The sequence below is a fragment of the Primulina tabacum genome, chromosome 1 (assembly GCF_025594145.1).
Source record: "Primulina tabacum isolate GXHZ01 chromosome 1, ASM2559414v2, whole genome shotgun sequence".
Lineage (NCBI taxonomy): Eukaryota > Viridiplantae > Streptophyta > Magnoliopsida > Lamiales > Gesneriaceae > Primulina > Primulina tabacum.
In genome coordinates this window covers 46,815,185-46,825,072 of record NC_134550.1, presented here as the reverse complement: position 1 = coordinate 46,825,072, position 9,888 = coordinate 46,815,185, and positions in this window count along the sequence as shown.

Sequence of the window (9,888 nt, the reverse complement as noted above, 5' to 3'; positions counted from 1 at the left end):
TCGAGAAGCGTGTTGTATGACAGGCTTGAATTGTTTGGGCCTAGGGTGCAATTTTCTGATTTTTCAAATTTTGGGTAAAATTGATATTTTTTAAAATTGGTTCAATTTTTCTTTTTGTAAAATTAATTTTTAGAAATTTAATAATTTTCTTGTAAAATAAATAATTAGAATATGATTTTAATTATTTATGATAAAATGAGTTTTGCAAGAAATCAATTATTATTGATTTAATTGGAAATTAAATAAAGGAGTTTATTTAATTTATTAAATTCTTTAATAATTGTGGTGGTTAGTGATAATATTATTAATATATGATTTATCAATTAATTAATTTGTTTAATTAAATTGATGTTAATATTTGATATTAAATGCATGAAGCATGATCGAGAGCCTTGACCAATGTGTTAGGTGTATGTTAAGATATTTTACTGTTTTATTCGTTTTTTTTTTAATATTTGATATCATTAAAGTGGGCCTGGTTTATGACCCGTTCTCACCCTATGAGATGTATCCCTTATGTGCCATGGCTATTTAAATGTAATTATTAGAAATAGTGGGAGATTAAGACTGGAAGATGGTGGGCCCGCTGAACGAGATGAAAGTTGTAAAATATTGGAAGCACTTGTAATAGTTGCATTTCCATCCCTGCATTCACCTAGGTTTTGGACCTGGATCCATGTATGGCTCACATGGATCTAATAGTGTTGGCGATCGATCATCCTTATTTATTGTTGAATGTCATATTATGATATATATGCGATATATAGTAGTATGCATGTATGTATATTATTAGATAATATAGTTGCATGGATCCGGCAAACATACAAACTCGTGGCACGCGATTTTAAAAATTAAAATGATGAGACAATTTTAAAATTAAAACCCCTCATTTTGAATATGAATCAAAATTCATATCAAACCGTAAAAGTAAAAATTAAAAGAGTTTAATTTTTCCTTGCCTCCATCAACCGTGGTTGCATGTTGATCGCTACCCGCAAACAGTGTCTGGCTCATATTATTGGGGAGGCCTGGACGCCGGAAAGCTATGACTTCCACCGGACATATGATGTGAATTGAGTGGAACTCCCATGACTTCGGCTCATATTATTGGGGGAACTCATGGCGACCGTCTACTACAATTCAATATTGATGGGTCGGTTTGACACGCGAAAATAAACGGTGTCATATTATTGGGTCCTTATTAAACGTGATGCAAAACGCGCGGAGGTTGCATAAGGATGCAATTGGATTCTACCTTTTAGAAATTATAATTGGCTGATATTATTCGGGATTATAATTGGCTAATTGGACTCTACGTGCCTACTAAGGAAATACGGTTTCCCTTTTTCATCAAAGGGTGATGAAATGTCAAAATAGTGGGAGAGAATTTATAAAATAAAAATCTATATTTTATATCTTAAAATTATTTTTAAAATAATCAGCAACTATTATTCTGTTTCCATATCAGTATATTTTCGATTTCGTCACATAATTCAATTTTGTTATTAACAAGCTAACCAAATCTAATTTTCAAGACTGGTTGGGAAAATTGTTCTGAATTCGGAGAAAATGGCATACACACTAATGTCAGTCCTGCTGAACTGACAAAGAATGCAAGATGGTAGGACCATAGTATACAAGCTAAAGTGTAACATGCTCGCTTCTATGTCAAATGAACTGTAGGGACAGTTTGAGGAAATGTTGAATGCTACTGACATTCGAATACACAAATATGGCACGCTAGACTATGTCACATTTCCCAAAGAAGAATGCACAAACTAGTGGGAGAAGAAATGTTTGACTTGTCAGACATAAATTCTCTACTTACTTGTGAGTTCTGTCTAAAAGGAAAAATGACCAAGACTCCATTCGATGGAAACGTGGAACGTGCGCATGGTCTACTGGATTTGATCCACACAGACGTTTGTGGCCCGGTAAGTGTTAGCACAAAATATGGGCAATCCTACTTCATTATCTTTACTGATGACCATTCGAGGTATGGGTATTTTTATATGATGAAACATAAATCTGAAGTATTTGAAAGGTTCAAAGAATTCAGATCTGAAGTAGAAAAACAGCTAGAAAGAAGTATTAAGACAATTCGATCTGATCGAGGTGGAGAATACGTGAGTGCTGATTTTTTGGGTTATCTAAAAGAGAATGAGATTCTCTCACAGTGGACTCCACCAGCAACACCACAATTGAATGGTATTTCTGAACATCGAAATCGAACCTTGATGGACATGGTTCGATCCATGATGGGATTCACTGAATTGTCTATATCGTTTTGGGGTTTTGAGCTTGAAACTGCGGCAATGTTGTTGAATAATGTCCATACTAAAGCAGTGGATAAAATACCATATGAGATATGGATGGGAAAAACTCCCAAATATTCTTACATGAGAATATGGGGATGTCCTGCTTACGTGAAGCAGACAGTGGGAGACAAATTAGATAGTATATCCACTTTGTGTTACTTTGTAGGATATCCAAAGAATTCTATTGGATATTATTTCTATCACCCCAATGAAGCAAAAGTGTTTGTTTCAAGAAATGCCACCTTTTTTGAAAAGAAATTTCTATTAGATAGAAAAGGCAAAATGATAGAATTTGAAGAAATTCAAGATACTCCCTCAACTGTAGAAGTTGAACCCATTTTCCAACAACCAGTAGTTGAAGTACAAGCTCCTAGAAGGTCTGATAGGGTTATTAGACCACCTGCAAGATATACGCTTCTTCATAAACAAAGCCGTGATGAGCATTGTGTTGGATGTGATCCAATGAATTTCAAAAAAGTAATATCTGATACTGATTCAACCAAATGACTTGAAGCCATGCAGTCTGAAATGGACTCTATGTATTCAAACCAAGTCTGGACATTAGTGGATCCACCTGAAGGAATCATTCCCATAGGATGCAAATGGATCTACAAAAAAAAGCTTGGGGCGGATGGCAAGGTAGTGACCTTCAAAGGAAGACTGGTTGCAAAAGGTTATACTCAAAGGCAAGGAGTTGTCTATGAGAAAATTTTTCACCAGTTGCTATGTTTAAGTCCATTAGAATACTACTAGCCATAACATCATGGTATGACTATGAGATATGGCAAATAGATGTAAAGACTGCATTCCTCAATGGAGACATCAAAGAAGAAATTTATATGTCTCAACCTGAGGAATACACATCAGTAGGAAGTGAGCATAAGGTATGCAAACTTCAGAGATCAATATATGGTCTCAAGCAGACGTCAAGGATTTGGAACCTCAGATTTTATAGCACTATCAAAGATTTTGATTTTGCTAAGAATCCCGAGGAATCATGCGTGTACAAGAAAGTTAGTGGGAGTGCAGTGACATTCCTAGTACTTTATGTTGATAACATCCTACTCATTGGGAATGATGTAAGATTACTGCAATAAACTAAAGTATGGTTAGCAAGTAAATTCTCCATGAAAGACATGGGTGAAACATCATATGTATTGGGAATACAAATCTATAGAGATAGATCAAAAGGATGCTAGGACTCACCCAAGCCACTTATATCGATATCATTCTGAAGCGATTCTCTATGGAAGAATCCAAGAAAGGATACTTAACAATACTTAACAATGTGTCATGGTATTACTCTATCTAAAGCTATGTGTCCCAAAACTGATGAAGAGATAAAGATGATGACATGTATTCTATATGCATCAGCCATTGGTAGTATCATGTATGGTATGATATAGACACATCCTGATGTTTTTTACGCTCTGAATGTTACAAGCAGATATCAGGCGAACCCTGGTCCAATGGATTGGAAGGCCGTGAAAGATATTCTTAAGTACTTGAGAAGGACTAAGAACTTGTTCATGGTCTATGGGGGTGGAGAATTGAAATTGGAAGGCTACACTGATTCTAGCTTCCAATGTGACGTAGATGATTCGAAATCGACTTCTGGCTTTGTATTCATGCTTAATGGTGCGGCTGTCTCTTGGAAAAGTTCCAAGCAAGACACCGTTGCGGATTCCACCACTGAATCTGAGTACATTGCTGCATCTGCTGCAGCCAAAGAGGCAGTTTGGATGAGGAATTTTGTCCAAGAGTTGGGCGTTATTCCCAATGGAGTTGATCCAGTCCCGTTGCACTGGGACAACACTGGTGCCGTTGCACAAGCAAAGGAACCAAGGTATCATTAGCGATCCAAACATATACTGAAGAAGTTCCACATCATACGGGAGATTGTGGGAAGAGGAGACATATCGGTCGAAAGAGTCCCTCTGCAGATAATGTTGCTGATCCACTTACAAAGCCCTTGCCAGGACCATTGTTTGAGAAGCATCGCGAAGCAATGTGATTAAAGTTATGGGTAGTTGGCTCTAGGGCAAGTGGGAGATTGTTAGAGTAGATGCCCTGCAAGCCAAAGGTTGGCTAGGGAATTTATTGACTCAAGTGTAATAAACAATATTTATTTTAATATAATTTACTTTTTAATGGTGTCGTTTTTACTTTATCTGTATACTCATGCAATCAGTATAGATAAAGTCCTTGATTATGCTTTAATACAAATGAATCGTAATTCGATGTTGAAACTCATTTGTAAACACTGCATATTCTAAATTCGTTCTTAGTCGATTTAGCCACCTAAAACATGAATAAAGGTCGCTTGATCTCGAGACTAGCATCTGTGATGTTGTGTACTGCGTTTCTTGGTAAGGGCATAGAGATGTCCAAACATGCAGATGGGTAGTCATATGATGATTATAACGAACAACCCTCCCTCGGAATTTCCAAGTGGTTATCATTCATCGAGAGGATAAGTCTGTGGTTATGATTTTACACTATTAGTCCTTACGACCCGGGACAACACTGAGGCTCTATATGCTATGGCTGTGCTTTGACACGTTTACCGGCTCCAGGAGAGTCATCAAATGGCGAGGTTGGGTACAGTTGCGACACATATAGGAGCCAGTGTATTGTAGTCGGGGATTCATCGCTCGCCTACGGGTGTGGATATCCTATGTGATCTGATGAAATAATAGTGCGTGGAATCTCTGGCCAGAGTATGAGATTTACGGTTGTTAGAGAAGGAGTTCTCCAACCGTACATGCGATGCCACTATTTATAGTTATCACATAGTTATCGAATTATTATGCAACCCTCGATGAACAAATGGTTGCAGATTCGATCGGGTATATGAGCTGAAGGGACCGTACTGTATGTTAATCATAATCGACTGGTTCTTGCACGCACTATCAGTGATACCTAGGGGATCATGGGGCGATGCTACTAGACACTCTTACCATGATCCGATGGGTGCAATCAAAAATGATTTCTGACATTCTTGATCAAGGTGTTGATGAAAAGAATGGGGCTAACTAGGGTAAGCCCGAATAAGAATAAATGTTATTCTGAATCACAAGGAGTTGTGAACCCACGGCTAGCTGTATCCCTGAACCATTGAGGGTCACACAAGTATTGGATTATTTGTTCCCGTTGAGAAAATAAATTCAAGTAGTTGAATTTATATATTATTATGGTAAATTCAAGGAGTTGAATTTATGATAATTAAATTTTGAGAAAATAAATTCAATGAGTTGAATTTATGAGATAGTAAATTCAAGAAGTTGAATTTATGAAATATGGAGAAAATAAATTCAAAGTTTTAATTTATAAAATTTGAGAATTTAATTTATTAAACTCAAAAGTTGGGTTTATTAAATATTAAATTTTGGAGTTGCTAAAATTCAAGGAGTTGAATTTATAATTTTAATAATAAATTCAAATGTTGAATTTATAAAAGATTTAATTTATTAAGCTCAAAAGTTGAGTTTATTAAATAATAAATTAAATATAATGGAAAGTGTGTTTATTGGGCTTGTAGGAGTACAAGTCCAACATATTAAATAATTAAAGTTCTAATGGACTTTGATTAATTAAACTAGTTGGACTAGTCCAATTTATTAATCAAGCCCATTAATGTTATTTAACAGGCCCATGTATTATTTTATGGTAATTAGGTCATGAAGGATTTATTTAAATAGGAAACTTAAACCCTAGCCTCCATTACACACCATAATTTTCGAAAATCATCCTCCTTCTCCCTACAATATTTCGGCCACCCTCTTTGCAAAAGAAGATTGAGCCGCCTCTCGAATTTTCGATTTCAACGAAAAATATCTTCTAAATTTCTAGTGCAATTTAGAAGAGGAACAAGTAATCCGGTCGTGGACCTGATTCGAAGATTGAAGAAAGGAGATTCGAAGAAAGTTCATGGGAAATTCATCAAAAGCTATCTCAGCTAACCCCGGAATAGTTGGAGCCATGTGAATCGTTCACCAAATGTATAAAATTTCCACACCCTATGAATGTTTGATTCAATAAACCTTACGAGCGCCCAAATCAAATATATTTTGATTGTCAAAATAAAATAAAAATTTTAAAACTTTCGCTGCGTTTGGACGCGTAGAAAACCGAGATCCTACAGTTCTTTTTAGCTGTTTGGAAAATTCTGAAGGTTTTTTTGGATCAAAATTGTTTCTTTGGAATGACTGGATTCTGTCTTCTTCTCGATTTTCAGACTCGCTTCACCATTTTTTTCAACACTCCCAAGGTTCTTAATAACATGAAGTACTCCAGTCATTTGAGCACTAACTCCAACCATTTTTTTATGTAAGCTGAGAGTTCACTTCATCGATCTTAGGGATAATTAGAAGTTACTAATTTGAATTTTCCACTAGGACTGGTTGCAGTAGCATTTTGTGATTTCTTGATTGATTCCAGCTTCATGAATATATGAATCACGTTCTTGGAAATGGCATAGACTTCCTCGATCACTTTGTCGTTAAAATCATCAACATTATTAGAAGTGATCAGTTGTACTCGCTGCAAAACTGTCAAAATGGTGTTGATATGGTCAAGAGTGTCAGTTTCTAAAATTTCTATCTTAGGAGAGTGCAAAGTTCTTGGGATTTATTTCAATCCACTTGGTGTAAGAGTGATTGTAAGTTGAATATCTGATACTAGAGGAGGAAGGACCTGCTTGAATGATCATAAAGCCTGATTGACTGGCTCAACAGTCTCAATTTTTTCAACTTCTTTTTATGGCAGAATCAATTTCTGATTAGTCATCACAACCTCTTGTACTACCTCAACTTGCTCAGGCAATACAACACTCTTCGCACTAACTTCTGCTCCAATCAGTTCTTCATCCTTAAATAAAATTAGCACTTCTACCGACATTACTATCTATTGTGGAATCAATGGTATGGCTAGCTGTTTAGTAACATGAGAGAAAAGAGGTAAATCATTGAAAAACCTATCATGTTGATATTGTGCAATGAAATGCACCACCTCGTCCACATTTGCAAGAGAGATTTCTTTGACTTGATGAGATGGCGCTTCTGACTGGGGAGGAAAGACCATAATTGATTCAACAGGAGGCACACTGCCTAAGGTCTCAACACTTGGGATCAGTGGAACTGCTTTGATATATTCTTGAATAGATGGCCAGGCTTGTTGATCTAGTTCTAAAGCTAATAGCTAAGCTTGTATGCCTAACTACTCTACTACAGGTTCATCACCATTTTCCTGTTGGGAAACCTAAGCTTTGCTGCCCTTCTTAACACCGATTGTCTTCTTAGCAACAACCAACTCTTCTCTTATCTCTTTCTTGACCTTCAGTAAGCCTGCTAGGGAGATATTGAGAGCATTTCCTTAGGGTCTTAGCGTAATTACATTCTACGGATTCAGAGTCTTGATTTTGTTCAGAGTAATTGTTTCACTTAAAGGTACATCGGCATCTTCGAACAGTCGGCTTAATGGAATGGAAAAGCCCTGTGATTGACTCTGAGAAGAAATCGTAGCTTTGAGTATATTGAGTAGCACTGATGACCAGTTCTTTATTCCGGCGGCAATGGTGGCCATCACAATGTATTTCTTAGTAGTATAAGTATCAAAGGTTCCTACCTTAACCAAAAGAGGTTTAGCTACCAAATCAACAAGGTGTTGAAACTCCATCTTCAAATCTCTTTTTTTATAAAAGGTCTTGAGTATGATTTTGCCTTTCTAGATTATAGTTTGATTTATTTCTAGATTATAAAATATTGCTTGATTTATTTCTAGATTATAAAATCTTGCTTGATTTGTATTTAGATATTATAGGATTTGTTTTTAATATGATTTTATCTCCAAGATATTTTATTCTTGTTAAAAAGAGTTTTATATCTAATGAAAATTTTGTTTCCATATTTTGTAGGACTCTTTTATGGATTAACTTTTAGGTCAAATCATGTATAGCCTTGCAGCCGTACAATAGGGTTCTTGGAGAGAGAATGGGCTTTTGAGAGAGAAAAGATTTTCGTGGGGTTGCAAAAAGAGAAAAGGCTTTTGTGTGAGAGAAGATGCTTTAGAGAGAGAAGAGCTTTGGAGAAAGAGCGAAGTTAGACACTTCGTAGAGACCTTTTTGTGATCTTTTGAGTGATCTTTTGGAGAGTCTCCTTTCGTGGTTTTGAAGAGTATTCTTTTGTGTCTTCGTGAGCTTTCTCGTGTGTGATCTCTGCGTGGTTTTTCGTGGACTTAGTGCATAGTCCTTTTACAGAGATTAGTGAAGAATATTTTTTATGTTGATGACTTTGTGTGATTGAGTCACAGACTTTGCCGTGTTGCAGATTTGTATTGCCTACACTCGAAGAACAACACTGACGCATGTTGATCGAAGAGTGGTTTCGTGTGGTTTTAAGCAATATGTTTTTATTTTATGCATCTAGTCTTTGTGTGGTTTATTTTGATGCATTTTTAATTTCTTGGAGTGTCAAGGAATCTTGTTTTGGTATTCTCACTAGTATTGTTTTGATGTAAACGATTTACATAATTTTCTAGTGAATTTTTTGCCATGAGGCATCGCACAAGTCTTTCTACTTGTGCATAATTTAATTCAAGTATTTATTTAGTAAAATTATATCCGTGAATAAATAATAAATTTCCGCTGCTGTGTTGTGTGCAGTGTTGACAACACCGAGCACAATACCCAATTCTGATATACCAGTTTTTAATATTTTCCTGTTACTTTATGCGCAATAATTCTTTCAAGTGGTATCAGAGCCTTCACTTGATACACTAAGTGATTGATTCTGGTTTATTGCTGTCTTTACAGGAAATACATTGATAGCTTAATGGATCCACTAGCATTTAACACTGCTTTTAGACCACCAGTCTTAGATGGTTCGAACTATGCTCTTTGGAAAGTCAAGATGAGGATGTACATCAAATCTATCGAATAAAGGGCATGACAACGAGTCTTAATGGTTGGTCTCCGCCAAGGATAGTTGATGATGATGGAGATAGTCGAAGCAAACCAGAGAGTTCCTGGTCCAATGATGAAGTTCAATCCTCGAACTTCAACTCAAAGGCGCTCAATGCTATATTCACCTCTGTTGATGTCAACATGTTCAGCCTCATCACCAACTGCATTTCTGCCAAAGAAGCTTGGGATATTCTTCAAAAGCACTGTGAAGGATCTGAAAGTGTTCGCAGAATCAAACTCAGGATGTTAACCTCTAAATTTGAAAGCTTAAGGATGGAGGAAAACGAGACTGTTGTAGAATATGATCGGAGATTGCGTGATATTGCAAATGAGGCCTTTAGTCTCGGTGATCCTATGTCAAACGAAAGACTGGTTAGCAAGGTCCTGAGATCCATTCCTGAGCGTTTTAATATCAAAATCTGTGCTATTGACGAATCCAAGGACACCTCTACACTTAATCTGGAAGACCTAATTAGCTCTCTCAGAACATTTGAGATGAATCTAGACCTACAGAAAAGAAATACTGGGAAGGCTGTTGCCTCACAAACCACTGATGACTCTGTGAATAGCCTAATTCAAGAGGCAGAGGATTCTGATCTTGGCGAGGAA